The sequence below is a fragment of the Scyliorhinus canicula genome, chromosome 14 (genome assembly GCF_902713615.1).
Source record: "Scyliorhinus canicula chromosome 14, sScyCan1.1, whole genome shotgun sequence".
NCBI lineage: Eukaryota > Metazoa > Chordata > Chondrichthyes > Carcharhiniformes > Scyliorhinidae > Scyliorhinus > Scyliorhinus canicula.
In genome coordinates, this window is record NC_052159.1 from 75,400,954 (window position 1) to 75,418,914 (window position 17,961).

Genomic DNA, 17,961 nt, shown 5'->3' on the forward strand with positions numbered 1-17,961 from the left:
TTTTTAAACCGAATTTCTGTACAAGACATTCTTGAAAAATACTGACACTGTGCGAGCTGTCTCGCAGCCTGTGCGATTTACCATCCCAATGTTTGAGAATGTAAATAGCATGAGGAAAGCAACCGAAGGGTCACTGTAAAACAAAACAAAAACTTTTGAAATGAAAGAGCCAAAATGAGGTGCGTATGGGCCGTGGTGGGTAAGAATTGGATGGAATCCCCGGGTAGGACGGGATGTGCTCTACCCGAGCTTAGCTGACCAGAGGGGGGGTCCTCAGGCAGGGCGGGGGTAGGTGCCATTTCTCCACTGCCTTAGTGACCGGCAAGAACGGGCAAGAATGTAGTCGTCACGGGGGTTGCATTGCTGCCTCTTCTACCCTCAAATTGGAAGAGCTGTTACGAACTAGTGTCTGGGCAAATTCTCAGAGGTTTTGGCTGATAAGCTTGGCGGCAAATTCTCAAAGGTTTCTGCGGACAAACTAGGTGGCTGTCCGTGGACAAATTTGTTCCATTAACTGCCGGGGGCGTTAAAGGAGTGTTGGCGTGGGGCTGTGAAAAGCTGTTTAAATCCTAAACACTGAACATTTAAGAAACACATACAAACAAACATGCAACGAATATCGTGCAGGTTCCATCAGAAAGGACACCGTATCTCTCTAGCGGTTCCTTTTAAACATCATCTGGACACCTCAGTTTTCAGTTGCGAACAGGGTCGCAAAGGGATTTGCGTGGTGGGAGTCAGACTCAATGTCATCATCTTCTCCCGGCTGCCATATTCTTGACTGTAAAAGTCGTGCCAAAGCTGTGTGGGGTGACTTGGGGTCCATCTCATAGTTCCTGATGATCCTGAATGAATTGTCACGGTGCCAGAATCGTGTGTCTAGGTGGGAGCTACTGGAGTTCAGTCCGTCATCGTCGGGCGGTGGGTCTGGGTCAGGGGCTTTAATGTATGTGATCGCGAAGGGATCACTTGAACTGTACTCGGAGTCGCTGGGAGTGGGGCCTGGTGCAGGGGGATAGTATCGTGGTGTGCTGTTGCTGTCGTCAGTGCTTTCGCAGTCACTGTCGCTGTCGCTGCTGTCTGGGGGCGGGGAGAGGCGGAGTCGTGTGTCGGGGGGGAGTTGAAGTTGAGTCCGAGGATGGGCTGGACTGGCTGGGGGAGGGTGGGAATGCGTCTTCCGTTGGCGGGGCGAGCTCATCTGCTGCTGTGAGCAGGATGTGGTGTGTGTGGTTGTTCTGCGAGCCATAAGCCTTGAGCTGGTTTATGTGAAACCACGCAGACTTTCCATTAGGGCATTTTATCTTGTAGACAGAGGGGCTTACTTTGTCCGAAATGGAGTACGGACCTGAGTGACAGGAATGTGCTGGGGTTGTATAGGGGTAGCATTACTTGCTGCCCTACTTCAAACTCAGTGGCATGCACTGTCCTATCGAAACAAACCTTGCTTTGTTTCTTCCTTGTGCCCATTCTCACAGTGGCTGCTAGTTGGGCCGCCTTCACATTTGCTATTAACTGCTGTACAGCATTTTCATGTGTGAGGGCTGTCACTGTGGGGCTGGTCAAATCTAAACCTAATAAATATTCCGTTCCTTTCATGGGGCGTCCGATCATGAGAGTGTGGGGGTTGTATCCTGTGGACGTGGATACCTTGTTTCGTAAAAACATCAATGCAAATGGGAGAACTGAGTCCCAGGTGCTATTGTTCTGCTGAACCATTTTCCTAAGGGTGGCTTTTAGTGTCCTATTCATGCGTTTGACAATACCACTTGACTGGGGGTGGTACGCGATATGAAACTTTTGAGTAATTCTAAAAATTGTGAAGACGTTTTTCATAACGCGTCCTGTGAAACGGGAGCCTTGATCGGACTCTATGCTACATGGGAGTCCCCATCTTGTAAAGATGTGGTGGGTTAGTATTTTGGCTGTGGTCTTTGCCGTATTAGTGCGCGATGGAAATGCTTCCACCCATTTTGTGAAGGTGTCGATGACCACCAACACATACTTGTATCCGTTTCTGCAATGTCTTATAAAGTCTATCTGGAGGTTAGTCCATGGGCCATTAACGGGGCGGGTGTGGCTCAGATGAGCCTTCTTTGCATATCTGTCCGGATTGTTCTGGGCACAGATCAAGCAATTATCAACGTAGTGTGTTACGTCGGCTTTCAAATTTGGCCACCAGCAGAGCGGTCTGAGGTGGGCTAAAGTGGGTTCAATTCCCTGATGTCCATGATTGTCATGAAACAAACAAATGAGTTGGTTCCTATCCTGCTCTGGAACTACATAAAGGCTGTCTTTAAGAATCACACCGTCATGTGTGGTCATGGAATTCTTAAATTTGTCATAAGGGGCTGGGAAGGTTCCCTTTAAAACTTCCCTGAGCTTCTCGTCCTGTTTCTGTGCCTGGGCTAAATCCTGTATGTTGGGCTGTGAGACCTGAACTGCATGTACTGGGACGCTTTCGGGGGGGGGGTTCCAAAAATAACCATGCCTAGAACCTGCCTTTGCCAGGGCGTCTGCTTTAACATTTCCAGGTGGGGAAGAACGGTGGTGACTGCGAACTTTTACAATGCCGTATTTCCTGTCCTTTGCCTGCTTTAAAATATGGCGGAGTAATGGGGCTGATGGTAGGGGTTTTCCATCTGCAGAAACAAATCCTCTTGTTTACCACAGGGTAGAAATTCGGTTAAGCTATTACAGACATACAGGCTGTCTGAGTAGATGTCTGCTGGAGTGGGGAAAGAATCGAGGTGGTCTACTATGTAAGCTATTGCTGCCAGTTCTGCTGCCTGTGAGCCTAAGTGTCCTGGCAACTTTAGGAAAATCTCTTCTAGTGCGCGTCCCTGCGCGTCCTCTACATAAATACTGCATCCTGTTATGCGTTTGCTGTCTAAAACTGTGGAGGGGCCATCCACATTGATTTTCAGGGGTGCGCAAGTGTCTGTGGGCTGGGGTCTCTGGGGTGAACTACCTATCTTCCTGGGAGGTGTTTTTGGAATGAATGAGCCTGTGTTGTGCTGTGTGGAGATAATCTTACTTTCATGAGGGGTGCCTGGGTAGTGTAAATTGTCTGCAAGGAAAGTGTGTGTCTTTGTTCTTTTAACTGTGATGTCCCGTCCCTGTAAAAGAAGGGTCCAACGGGCTGCTTGGATTTGGCTGACTGTGCCACCTTTAAGTCGGCCGTCTAATAATAGCTGTGTCGGGGTGTGTTCTGTGAGAATGGTGGTGGAGTTGAGTCCTGTAATGTATGAAAAGTACTGTACTGCCCAAAAACCTGCGAGCAGGTGCCTTTCACAGGCAGAAAATCCTTGCTCGACAGGGTCTAATACTCGGGATGCGTATGCTACAGGTCTTAACTGGTCATGTCGTTCCTGGAGGAACACGGCCGAAAGGGTTCGGTCGGTGCTTGCTACTTCGATAGCGTACGGGGAAAGTGGGTCTGGGACCTGTAGTGCGGGGGCTGTGCTGAGTGCTCTTTTTAAAGCATCCACGGCATCTGTATGCTGCGGAAGCCATTCCCAAGGTGCCTTTTTCTTAAGAAGGTCGGATAGGGGCGCTGCTTTACTGGCGAAACCGTCGATGTGGTTTCGACAGTAGCCAACCAGTTTTAAAAACGACTGGAAGACTGAGACATTGTGGGGAAGGGGCAATTTGACAATCGAGTCAATCCTTTTCTGCTCGATTTCGCGTTTACCATACGTGATGACTATTTCCAAGTATATCACTTTTTCTTGCAAAATCTGGGCCTTTTTGAGGTTAACCTTACATCCAATTTCTTTCAGGAGTCCTAGGAGTTCTGCTAGAAGTGAAATGTGCTCTGCCTTTGTGTTTGTCTGTAGTAGCAGGTCGTCTACATACTGGACCAGACATTCGGGGCGGGAAAATTTAGTTAATCCATTTGCCAGCTGTCGGTGGAAAATGGAGGGGGAGTTGTGGAAACCTTGTGGTAGGCACATCCACGTATACTGCTGTCCTTTAAAAGTGAAGGAAAATTTGTACTGGCACGCTTTAGCCAATGGAATGGACCAGACGCCGTTACTAATGTCCAAAACCGTAAAGAATCGTGACTGGAGTCCCTGCTTGAGCGTGGTCTCGGGACTTGTGGCTACGGTGGGGGCTGCTGCTGGGGTTACTTTGTTCAGTTCCCGGTAATCAATGGTCAGTCGCCATGATCCATCGGGTTTCCTGACGGACCAAATCGGGGCATTATTAGTGGAAGCTACTGATCTCAGTACGCCTTGTTCTAACAAGCTATCTATCACTTTCGAGATTTCTCCCTCTGCTTCCTGGGGAAATCCGTACTGTTTCTGGTATCTGGGGTCAGGACCTGTAATCTGCACAGAGCCAGCCATGCTGCCACAGTCGTGCTTGTGCTGTGCAAATGGTGCTTTGTGTTCTTGCAGGACTGCCCTAACCTGTTTATCTGCACTAATTGTTCTCGGATCAAACCAGTATTCTCCTACTGAGCTGATCCTATTTGCATATTCTCCTACTGTGAGCGTGGCGGGGACTCGTGCTGCTTTTGCCATTCTCCAGACACATTTGTTGACTGGATCAAATGAAAGGTTGTGGGAGCTCATAAAGTCGATTCCTAAAATGTGTTCTGCTGTGTGGGGAAGAACAACTAACACTATGGGGTGCTTTGTGGTGATGTTGCCGATTTGTATGGATATAGGGGCTGTGATGTGTCCCTGCTGTGAGTGGCCTGTAAAACCGCTGAGGGTGATGGTGTCTGTAGTGGGCCATGTGTCCTTCTGAAACATAGTGGAGGAATTGAGTGTGGTGCGGGACCCTCCTGTGTCCCAAAGAAATTCAACGGGCTGACCCCGTACTTTGGCTGCTGCGACCGGTCGGCCGGACTTATCCCAAAGGGTGTCGCAGACCAAAGTTGGGGAGCCCGAACACTGTCAGTCTGTGCCGTTCATGTCTCCCTGGTCTGAATGGGTGCTAACACTGTGAATAGGCTTTGCCCTATTCCTATTTAGTGTGCCTGTCTGTTGGGCTCTCTGTGGTTTCTGTGGCACGTTGCACTCTCGTGCAAAGTTTCCTGGATGTGCACAGTTATAACACTCCTGTGATTTGGGCTGGGGTGGGCTGTTTCTACTCTCATTTACCCATGCGGGGTTCTGGTGCGCTTTAACTGTATGCATATCTGCATCTGCCTGCTCTTCTTCGGGTTTCCTAAAATTGGTTTTGTTCTGAACGGATTGCTCCCAAGAGCGGGACAACCTTTTCAAAACTCATTTCTCATTGTGGGGCTCATCTGAGGGGTCATAATTCGTGCAAGCTCTCTGTCCTGCCTCTGTTGCATGAGAGATCAAGATTCGAGTACATTTTGCCATGTTATCTGGGGACAAATGGGCACAGGCTAATTCTCTGAAAACTGCAGTGAAATGAATCCACAAGCATTCAGCAAACGCTGTGGGGTGCTCTGTCTTCTTTTGCCTGCATTTATTCAGGCCTTCGGGGGTGGGCGGGTCAGGGAAGCCATGTCAGGTGGGGCTGGGGAGGCTAGATCCGGGATGGATGAGGTTGGGTCCAGGATGGGGGGGGGGGGGGGGGGGGGGCGTCAGGTCAGGCCCAGTTTGAGGTATCTCGGGGGTGGGGGAATTTGGAGACCAGGTCAGGTGTAAGGATCTGGGGCGGGGCCAGGTGTGGGGGGGTGAAGTTGGATGGATGTTGGCAGGATTGTTTGGATCAGGCCTGCACATCGGGTGGTGGGTCAGGTCAGGCTTATTTGTTGGGGGTTGGGAAATGGGTCAGCGGGTATGGGGGTGAGAGTCAGGTCCACAGGCTAGAAGGAGAAGACCCGTGCGGGTCGGGAACCCCATTTGCCGGGTCAGTCAGTGAGTGGCAGGAGACCCCTGGTGGGTGGTGGTGTTTGTGGCTTGCACAGTTTCACTGCCTGTGCAAACCACTTGGCAACTGCCAGCTTGCAACTGGATTAATTTCAAAAGTAGCGGATGAAGTCCTTGAGTTGTCATTATTGGCCATATTAAGGCCTCAATTGGCGATGAGGCAGGAAGATTGACCATAGCCCTCCCCACCTAGAACTTAACTCTGGTGGAGGCAGAAAGGCGGCATGGTTCAAGGTACACCAGACCCTGCAAAATTCCACATCCTTCCCGCCACCAGCGAGAACAGAAGATTGCACCCCTGGTGTTAAGGGTCGGCAACACTCTTAATCCATACACCTTTAAATCAACCATTAAATAATGCATGGTAGGATGCTGAACCAGCACAGTCTTCTTCATAATATTATAGTGGCTGCAAAATTAAATTGCTTAGCCCACATATTTTCAGTGCTCAAGGTGCTAATTTAGATCCAAGATGGCATCTACTGTGCATATTTCTGGTCGAAACACCAGGCGCCATTTTGGATAGGTTGTCAGTATGAGCGCTGAGAGTATGCAAAGTATGCAAATTAATCAGATTATGACATCGCTGGTTTGACTCAAGCGGTGCCATTTTCAAACTCAACTTCTGTTCATTTTGCACAGCTGAATATGCATTCTGCAGCAGAAAGGGTCCTCCCCCATTACAAATCATCCATTACTTTCAGGTTTGTTGCTGCTGGATTTTTACTGGTTGTTACTGAGTTAGTAAAAGTGTTTGCTGGTTGGTGCTGCTAATTAAAATTCAGAAAATCTGTAGGGAATTGAGTTAAATATGATAAAGGCCTTGGATGTCAAGTCCAAGGTTCTGCACAGTCACTTGCTCACACATGTGGTCTCTGTAATTTCTATCCCCCTTCACCTTATCCATGACAGAGAGAATGAGCAGAGGTGACACAGAGGAGATCAAGCTGCTCAAAGAGGGAGGAGGAGGGTGTAAATAAAACTCTCAGCAGGAGACCTTACACACTTACGTTATTTAGGGAAACTTCTATTTCAGTGAGGAACAACGTGCGTGACAGCTCGATTTCAATAAGGAGGTGCTCACTGAAATCTGCGATTTAATTTTTATTCATTTACGGGATATGGGTGTCACTGGCCAGGCCAGCATTTATTGCCCTTCCCTACTTGCCCTTCAGCTGGTGGTGGTGAGCTGCCTTCTTAAATCGCTGCAGTCCCTGAGGTGTAGGTACACCCACAGTGCTGTTAGGGAGGGAGTTCCAGGATTCTGACCCAGCGACAGTGAAGGAACAGCTGGGATGGTGAGTGATGTGGAGAGAAACCTCCAGGTGGCGAGGTTCCCAGGTATCTGCTGCTCTTGTCCTTCTAGATGGTAGTGGCCGTGCTGTTAAGAAACCTTGGTGAGTTACTGCAGTGCATCTTGCCGATGATACATATGGACGCCACAGTTCGTTGGTGGTGGAGGGATTGAATGTTTGTGAAAGGGGTAGCAATGAAGTGGTTGCTTTGTCCTGGATGGTGTAGAGCTTCTTGAGTGTTATTGGAGCTGCACTCATCCAGGCAAGTGGAGAGTATTCCACTATACTCCTACTTGTGCCTTGTAGATGGTGGACAGACTTTGGATGGTCATGAGTTACTCATCATAGGATTCCTAGCCTTTGACCTGCCGTGGTAGCCACAGTATTAATATGGCTAGTCTAGTTCAGTCTCTGATCAATGGTAACCCCCAGGGTGTTGATAGTGGGTGATTCAGCCATGGTAATGCTATTGAATGTCAAGGGGAAATGGTTAGATCCTCTGTTGTAGGAGATAGTCATTGCCTGGCACTTGGGTAACACGAATGCCGCTTGCCACTTGTCAGCCCAAGCCTGGATATTGTCCAGGTCTTGCTGCATTTGAACATGAACTGTTTCATTATCTGAGGAGTCGCAAATGGTGCTGAACATTGTTACCTGCGAACATCCCCACTTCTGACCTTATGATGGAAGGGAGGTTATTCATGAAGCAGATGAAGATGTTGGGCCTAGGACACTCCCCTGAGTGATCAGATGAGATGATTGACCTCAAAACACTATAACCATCTTCCTTAGTGCCAGGTATGACTCCAACCAGTGGAGAGTTTTCTCCCTGATTACCATTGACTCCAGTTTAGCTAGGAATCCTTGATGCCATACTCGGTCAAATGTTGCCTTGACGTCAAGGACAGTCACTCTCACGTCATCTCTGGCATTCGGCTGTTTGTCCAAGTTTGAACCAAGACTGTAATGAGGTCAGGGATGAGTGACCCTGGGCGGAACCCAAACTGTGCATCAGTGAGTAGGTTATTACTGAGTAAGTGCAACTTGATTACATTGTTGATGACTCCTTACATCACTTTGCTGATGATGGAGAGTAGCCTGATAGGGCGACAATTGACTGGGTTGGATTTGTCCTGTTTCTTGTGCACAGGACACTCCTGGGCAATTTTCCACATTTCTGGGTAGATGCCAGTGTTGTAGCTGTGCTGGAAAAGCTTGGCCAGGGGTACAGCACATCCTGGAGCACAAATCTTCAGTACTATTGTTGGACATTGTCAGGGCCCATAGCCCTTGCAGTATCCAATGCCTTCAGCCATGTCTTGATATCATGTGGAGAGAATTGTATTGGTTGAAGACCGAGAGCCAATGAATGCACAAAGGAAGCTCCTCGGGTGATGGGAAAGTTGAATCTGGAGGTGACAGAGGCTGAGATGGAAGTTTCGGCAGCTGCCGAGTTAAAGTAAGAGTGGCCTTTTCCTCAAGTCACATCTTGATGTCCTCTCACTCCTCTGAGTTTCGGTGGAGTAGGTGATGGAAAGATAGCCAAGTAGGGTTGCTTCAGTAAAAAAGTCATTCAACAAATGGAATGTTTTGGTGCAGTATTATATTAACTATTCATGATAAAATCATTGTTCTAATCATAGTCAGAAATAAGAAAATCTATTATCTCAAGAAGCATATTGGGAGCAATGAATTATGTAAATAAATCATTAATGAGAACTGACCACATAACTTTTGAATGATGTGAGTTATGTTAACTACTTATGGTTGATCTGAATAGTTTATTTCCCACAATGAATCTACATTTTTGTTGATATTATCCAAGATGTTGCCTTGTGTTATGAAGAGGATAGGACATACAGTACATTAGTTTCAATGTTTGTTAAAAGTCATTTGTCAGTGAAAGTTTCGCTTACAGGTTGCAAAGAAGATCAGGGAACATGGCAAAAGAACCATCCAGATGGCAGCACGGTGGCGCAGTGTGTTAGCCCTGCTGCCTCACTGCGCCGAGGTCCCAGGTTTGATCCCGGCTCTGGGCCACCATCTGTGTGGAGTTTGCACATTCTCCCCGTGCTTGCGTGGGTTTCACCCCCACAACCCAAAGACGTGCAGGCTAGGTGGATTAGCCATGCTAAATTGCCCCTTAGTTGGAAAAAATGAATTGGGCACTCTAAATTTATTTTTAAAAAAGAATCATCCAGAAATGATATTGGGAGGAAAGAGGACTACACAATATAAACAAACAATTTGAAGCATGATTGTTGGGAAGCCAGAAAGCAAAAGGTAGTTGGGGCACACAAAGAAACCCTGCAAAATCCTTTTGGTAGTGGCTTCTGAGATCTATAAATGACTACTGTGAGCACAGCACCTGCCATCTGCTTTATATTAACTATGAATAATATAATTAATGTTACACTTACAAAAGAATTTAATAAAAGAAAACTCGCTTTTAAATATATGCTGCACGAATTTGATATTGGTTGATTCCAATAAAATAAATCTATTTTGACACAATGAAATTGAACCATGAAATTAAATATTTAATTGATTAAACTTTCTGGACCTACATGATTTCAAAGTTAACATTTTTGCAACTTTGTACACATTTTCCGAATAGGTGTTGAACTAAAGACGCGATTTGATTCTGCTTTTGATCTTTACCGAGTAAAATTCACTATTTGATGAATTATGTACTTGCAGAGGTCGATCAGGATCTAATCAATCAAATTTAAGATTAAAAACTGTGTAATTTTTAAAATGCCTCAGGAACAATTTATTGTAACAAATTGAATTGAAAGTTGAATTATTTATACAACACAGACCTATTTTACTACAAAGTTCTTTTTGTGACTCTTGAACCGTTGGTTGTTGATGTTTGGTGAATGTGAAAATTTATTACCTACAGAGTAAGTCTACATCCAGACTGCCAACTCTTGACTAAATGGATCCATTGTGTTCATCTGTAATTTGTTCCTTTAGTTTAGCAGCTCAAGGCACTTCTACATCCTTTGGGATTTAAAACTGTTGGCTCCTTAGTATGTGTTGCTGCATTCCTCTAATACTTTGTAATGTTTCAAAAGGGCAAATTTAAACAGAATTCTTGCATAAACTGAAGATAAGGTTTATTAAGACAACAGAAAGTCTGGGTTAATTGTGTGAATATAAAGCAGAGCTTTGTGGTATTCCCATTTATCATACTTCGTTGTAAATTATAATAAGCAGTGCTGGTGAAATAAGTGAGTATCGCAATTCTTGATGATAGGTTAGAAAAGATGAGGGGGTGGAATGTTTCCAAGCTTATCCTTAGTTCAAAACTAAAATTCCATTTATGACATCTTAAAGGTAATTCATGCTGTAATTTTGTAGAACTGAAGCTATTTGTATTAACAATGTGTTTTTTCATGGGGTTTTCCAAAGTGCATTAGATCTGTATACTGCAAAGATTCCAGTGTGAACAGTTCACCATATGTAATTATGCATTTCTCAGGCTGATGGGTTTATATTAGTCAAGGACTTGCACTGCCAAAAGCCTGCTTTTTTTATTCCTTCATGCAATGTGGGCATTGTGTGTCCATCCCTAAATAGCCCTTTAACTGAGAGGCTTGCTAGGCCATTTCAGAGGACAGTTGAGAGTCAACTGTATTGGAGTCACAAGTAGACCAGACCAGGTAAGGACAGCAGATTTCCTTCCTTCAAGGATAATATTTTGTTTTACAATAATTGGTGATAGTCTCATAGTTACAATTAGACTAGCTTTCAATTCCAGATTTTATCAATTGAATTTAACTTCCAACATTAGCTTGGGCCTTTGGATTGCTAGTCTAGTGACATTACCACTATGCCACCAACTTCCCCTTAAATAATAAGTAAAATATTAATAATATTGCTTGCATACTTAAATGACAATTTATGTACCATACAGACCAATTAATTCTAAATTCAATCCTGGATCTGTTCTGAGTTAGCTCAACTATGCTGCTACAATAGCCATAGCGTCCCTGGATTAATGAAGGGAAGGAAGCTCAGAAAATATTCCCTCCTGAAAGCAATCCAGAAACTTCTGGTGGTAATAAGTATAGAGATTTTGGGTGAGAATGGGCTATGGTTTGTGTGCCATTGCTCGGACCACCTATTTCAACCTCCGTTACTGTAAAATCCCAGGCAAGCGTCCACTTGGTTGCAATGACTATAAGAAACTCCAATTTATTATACCGATTATATTACACCTCCTACTCCCCAAAGGGTCTCCCAGCTGGGGTTTCTATGTCCCAAAGGCTCTTGGCTTAAGGGGGTGGCTCCATCCCCTCTCATCTGGTCATCTGAGGAGATCATATGCAGCTGAGGCCACAGGGGCTCTGAAGTTGCAGGATGCTTGGCCTCTGTTCAGGTTATGAACCCCCCCCCCCCCCCCAAGTCTGTTATGTCTTCCATCTCGATGGCAGGAGGGGAAAAATCCTTTGCCGGCTTTGCTCGAGGATATCTCTCGAACACCTGCTGTTCTGAGAACAGAGGGGTATAACGAACCGGGGAACGCAGTTTGAGGGCCAAGAGCTTGGGTGGTTCCACTGTGCTTGGTCCAGCGGTTGGTACTGGACCCATTTTGACTGCTGCAGGCAAAGTCTCCAAGTCAGACTCTGGGTCGGATGAGTCCATCTCCCGCATCTCCGAATCGAGGGGCTCATCTGCCTCACTGGGTAACACGTGGTTGCTCCAGTGAAAGGGGCAGTCATGGGGCTGAGATCTGCCCTCGAGGACCTGTAAAGCTCGGCTGTGGAGGTGGTCAATGTGCCTGTTCAATTCTTTACCTTATCCTCGTACCATCCCCGGAATCCACAACACCACGTCAGCGAAAGTTTGGATGTAAATGGCGTCGCCAACTATAAATTCCCTGATGGATCTGATTTGTCACATCTCAATTTGTTCCTGCTGGTTGCAGACCTTTTCCATGATGTCTGGCAAGACGAGGCTCCGCGTTCGTAGCCAAAGTCCCATTAACAGTTCCGAGGGTGCCACTCCGGTGGTGGCGTGTCATGTGGTCCTGTAGTAGCAAAGGAAACATGCAACATGGGTCTCTGGGGAACTAGAGGTCTCTTTCTACATGCACTGCCCGTTCGGCCAAACCGTTGGATAACAGGTGATGAGGTGTAGTCCGTACATGACGGGCACAGTTTTGCTTTAGAAAGACGGCGAATTCCGTACTCACAAAAGGGGCGTTGTTGTCTGATACCAACACCTCTTGAAGTCCGTGAACATTAAAGGTTTGTTTGAGCCATTCAGTGGTGGTTCGCAATGTCGTCGTGGTCATGCGGTGGATGTCCATCCATTTTGAATGTACGTCCACGATAATTAGATACATTGCTCCTTAAAAAGGTCCCGCAAAATCTACATGGAGGCAGGACCATGGTTGGCCCGGCCAATCCTATCCTCGTCGCCAGAGTAAAGTCTCAGGCAAGCAACCACTTGGAAGCGATGACTGTAAGAAATTCCAATTTATTATCCGTATTATATTACGCCTCCTACTCCCCAAGGGATTCCCGTATTTCTATGTCCCAGACCTCTGGCTTAAGGCGGTGGCATCACTCCCCTCATCTAGAGAAATCGTACTCCGATGAGGCCACAGGGACTCTGAGGTTGCAGATCCCTTGGCCTCCAGTGGGGTTATAACACCTACATCATCTGACTCTATCCATGCCGTTGTTAATTCTCTATTCCAGTGCACTCTTGACAGCCTCCTACTTTCTACACTCAGTAAATTTGAAGTCATCTAATATTCAGATTCCCATGCATCAAGTTGCATTCACCCTTCACACCTTTGTTCTGTTTCATACATTTAAGAAATGTTTCAGTTTTCACATTTTCAGCCTTGTTTTTAAGTTACTCGGTGTCCTCACATCTCCCAATCTCTGTAATCTCCTCCAGCTCTATAACACTTTAAGATTCTGTGCTCCTCCAGTTTTGACTTCTTGTACATTCACATTCTTAATCAACACACTAATGGCAGCTGTGCTTTTATCTGTCAAGACTGTAAGCTCTGCAATACCCTCCCTAAACCTTTCCATCTCTCAATCTCTCTTTCTTCCTAAAACTGCGATTGTCTGATTGAGTTAAATAGCATTTTCATTTACGTTTTTGCAGCAGGCAGAATGCAGATCCTACTCTGCCAACCTGCACTTGCAAAACCCAAAACAAAATGTCTATGGTTAGATGTAATACTGCGATTGTGAAGCACTTGATGAACAACCCTGGGTGTGCTAATAGCTACACTAACAATCAATTTAAGATAATCAGTTGAGCTCATGAAGTGGTTCATTTATGCTTGCTGGAAACGACATACATTCATATGCAGAGACCCGTTGTCTGCAAACAAGAGCAATCTGTTCAAGCCTTGAGCTTTTTGTTAATCACCTAGAAGCTTGGGGAGCCTATAGTTCCCTGTTGCTTTCTCCATGGCAGCATGGCAGGGCCTCGGCCAATCAGAGCCAACCTATCAATTAATCAACTCCCTTTTCTCTGGCTATATAAATTGTTGTGACCGTTTGAAATTTGGCATTATTACCTTTGACCTGATGAGTGCAAGATGAAAAGTTTCTGCAACATGTCTCTGTTTTAAGCAATAATACTGGTTACTTGAGCAAGGTGCCTTAAGAGTGAGTGGTCCTTGAAACCTTGCCCTACCAGGAAGGGAGAATGAAAATTTGGAGCAAAAAAGGTACTCAGCCCATTTGGTGATTGTTATTTAATTATATTAATAATAATATCGCTTATTGTCACAAGCAAGCTTCAATAAAGTTACTGTGAAAAGCCCCTAGTCGCCACATTCTGGCGCCTGTATTAAGAACATAAAAGTTTATTTCTTTGAATGGTTCATTTTTTTCCTATAAAAGATTCTGAGCTCTCTGAAAGGGTTAAGGGGCTATTGCAGTGTGCTGCTGAGTCCTACAGGCCAGAGCTTTCTTTTCCACAGAGTTAGCTAACCTCAGCTGGGGTGCATTGTGATAGTATACTTAACATTCCTTGGAGCTGCAAGTACTAAGATCAGGCAAAGTTCCTGCTTTAGGTCACTATGCATTTACCTCTGCTGAAAATTCAACAAGATGGTGACTATATTTGCGTTTATTTTTAAAAATAAATTTGGAGTACCCAATTCATTTTTTCCAATTAATGGACAATTTAGCGTGGCCAATCCACCTATCCTGCACATCTTTGGGTTGTGAGGGCAAAACCCACGCAAACATGGGGAGAATGTGCAAACTCGACACGGACAGTGACCCAGAGCCGGGCTCGAACTTGGGACCTCAGCGCCGTGAGACAGCTATGCTAACCAGTGTGCCACCATGCTGCCCTATATTTGTGTTTATACTCTGTGTAAAAGTTAGGCCATGAATTGGGTAAGGCTCAACTTTGACGCCATCCACGGTCATCACCAAGAGTTTCCTTGGTCCAGGCATGAGCTGCAGATGCTATTAAGTGCCTATCTCATGAATGTAATGAGGCAGCAACTATTAGATGGATTGAGTGACTTTTCATTTCTCCAATTTTTACCCCTTCCATCCTCTCTTGTGATATACCTTTAAGAATGAAGGCGCCTCGATCTCGCCCTGGAGCTCAAAGTATTCTGCCTGCTATCATGTCCAGTCAGCCCCCTTTACAAAGCGGTCACTTTATCCTTTCTGAAATACTGTTAGAGGTTAGGATTGGCACAGGGGAATGGCACCAAGTCATAATACTCATTTGGTGAGCTGACGCAGTCACAATGGGCCAAATGGCCTCCTTCTGTGCCGTAACAATTCTGTGATTCTGTGGCCCAGACTCCACAAGCAGCTGGCTTGCTCCTTCAACCCAACTTCTTTTGCATATGCCCAAGGTGCATCCACAGCAGAATGGTCGGCTACCAGTGTTATGCTATTCAGGGAAACCTCGCAACCCTGCAGTCAGTTGCAGAGGTTCTCCTTGAGCCAATTCTGTCACTCACACATTGAGGAAAGGCTCATAGTTTCTTGAGAGCTCACGGTCGCAGATTTAGGTCTGAATACCTTAGATACCTTGGGCGGGATTCTCCGACCCCCCGCTTGTTCGGAGAATCGCCCGGGGCCGGCGTCATTCCCGCCCCCGCCGTGTCCCGAATTCTCCACCACCCGAGATTCGGCGGGGGTGGGAATCGCGCCGCGCCGGTCGGCGGGCCCCCCGTGGTGATTCTCCGGCCCGCGATGGGCCAAAGTCCCGCCGCTGACAGGCCTCTCCCGCCGGCGGGTATCAAAACCTGACTGACCTACCTGACCGGCGGGATTGGTGGTGCGGGCAGGCGCCAGGGTCCTGGGGGGGGGGGGGGGGGCGCGGGGTGATCTGACCCCAGGGGGTGGCCCCCACCGTGGCCTGGCCCACGATCGGGGCCCACAATTGGCGGGCGGGCCTGTGCCATGGGGACACTCTTTTTCTTCTGCCTTCGCCATGGTCTTCACCATGACGGAGGCGGAAGAGACCCCCTCCCCTGCGCATGCGCCGGGATAACGTCAGCAGCCGCTGACGCTCCGGCTCATGCGCGGACTTACCCCCGCCAGCGAAGTCCTTTCGGCCCAGGGCTGGTGTGGCGCCAAAGGTCTTTCACGCCAGCCGGCGGAGCGGGAACCACTCCGGGGCGGGCCTAGCTCCTCAATGTGAGGGCTTGGCCCCTAAAGGTGCGGAGACTTCCGCACCTTTGGGGCGGCCCGACGTCGAAGTGGTTCACGCCACTCCAACACGCCGGGACCCCCCGCCGGGTAGGGGAGAATCCCAGCCCTGATTCGTCTCAGTGTTGCAAGTCAGTCAGTTTTATAAACATTTAAGTATTTTACATTTATAGGACATGATTCACATTGTTCTTTGTCTAGTTGCCAAATACCATGTCTGGATATATAGTTATGGAACTTCACCCCTTCCCATCCTAGCTTGTGATCTGAACCAGGCCTTTCAGATCTTTCACGTGTATTTCTTTAACTTCTGCAATGTTGGACTTAGTTGGCATTAGTAAGAAAAAACTTGGTATGAATCATGAAGCTGCTTTAGTCCACAATGAGATTAATGTACAAAGCAATATTTATATTTAGAGTCCACTTAGTTCAATTGATATAAGCTATCTCTGTAAGTTAACAACTACTGAACTTACAATGTTGTCCTTCTTGAGTTGGTTGTCTTTCTGACTGGAACTTTTCACTTTGTATGTATTTTCGCGGGGTGGGGTACTGAGTATTCTCATCCAAATAAGAAGGGACGAATTGGATCAGGTGAGTTGAGGGGTAAAACCTAAAAAATCAGATACCCTAAACAAACATGCCAACTTCCAGTTTAAAATGAGGCGGGAATGTAGGGAAGAGACAAAGCTGTTCCAAGGAGGTTGGTTTGCCGAGGCATGGGAAACCTGGCAGCTCCCAACTTTTCCCATGAAGCCTCCATTATTTCTGCATGGCCTCTGATCCTCCTCCTAGTGCCTCAACCACCATCAATCTTCCCCCCCCCCCCCCCCCCCACCCCCACCTCAAAACCACTTATGTCAAGCCTCTGATCACCCTCCACCAAAGTCAGCACGGTAGCATTGTGGTTAGCACAATTGCTTCACAGCTCCAGGGTCCCAGGTTCGATTCCCGGCTTGGGTCACTGTCTGTGCGGAGTCTGCACGTTCTCCCAGTGTGTGCATGGGTTTCCTCCGGGTACTCCGGTTTCCTCCCACAGTCCAAAGATGTGCAGGTTAGGTGGATTGGCCATGCTAAATTGCCCTTAGTGTCCAAAATTGCCCTTAGTGTTGGGTGGGGTCACTGGGTTATCGGGATAGGATGGGGTTGTGGGCTTGGGTAGGGTGCTCTTTCCAAGAATAGTGCAGACTCGATGGGCCGAATGACCTCCTTCTGCTCTGTAAATTCTATGAAAAAGTCCCTAACTATCCATAACCCCTCTGGGATCGCCATCTGTTTGATCACACCCATACTTCATTGGCATGGCATGGTCATAAAACCCTGAAAGATGTATGGCATAGACGAATTTGGACGTTCCATTTCGCGCATTGAAATCTGAAAGCCTGCTGATCGTGTTGCTAAGTAATTTTGCTGAAATAGGGACAGCATAGTAGATGCAATCTCCTGGGAATAGGAAGTTGACAAATGATTATAGTTGGCAGGCAATAGAACTTGTTTCATCTAATAGACTGAGGTAGAGCTGGAATCTTTCATGAATGATAAATGAACTGTACGCAGATCAATGAACTTGGCAGTAAATGTATCCACAACCATTTCAGCAGAGACAAGCTGGGTTCCTTTTGTTGTGTCACTCCGGAGGTAGCGAAATTGAACAATTTAAATGATTTACTGTGTGCAGTTTCTTAGGTATCAACGTATGAGGCAATGAAAATGCTTCGTCTTTGTAATTTATCAGAAGAGGAGGGAGGAGTCCAAGGGTGCAAATCTTAGTTTAACTGCTTCATTATTATTTCAATGTATCTAGACTGCTGTTTACAGGATCAATAAGATGGGTACATATTGAATTCTAGTCTTTGAAGCATTATTTATAGAAATTACATTAAATTAGGAAACTTTAAACTGGTCAATTTTGTTTTCAAAGGTCAGACTTCAGAAATTGTGGAAATTCATAAGTCTACTACTCATATTTTTATTTCCCAGTATTATTCTTTTGAAAATAAGTTTGCATGCTTTATGTTTATTTTGAAGTTAACATTTGCACAATACAAGGCTACAAATAGATAGGAAATGATTCACTCATCCTCTCGCATGCACTGTTATACTAGAGGATGTCTTACAATCAGCTTTTTCTTGCTAATGATATTG

At 46.3% G+C, this 17,961-nt stretch overlaps 1 protein-coding gene across 6 annotated transcripts in view; it reads left to right on the top strand.

Annotated features, from left to right (window-relative positions):
- aff3 (AF4/FMR2 family, member 3) overlaps positions 1-17,961 on the top strand; it is a 409,202-nt gene that overhangs the window by 277,526 nt on the left and 113,715 nt on the right. The gene's annotated exons all lie outside the window — the stretch shown is intronic.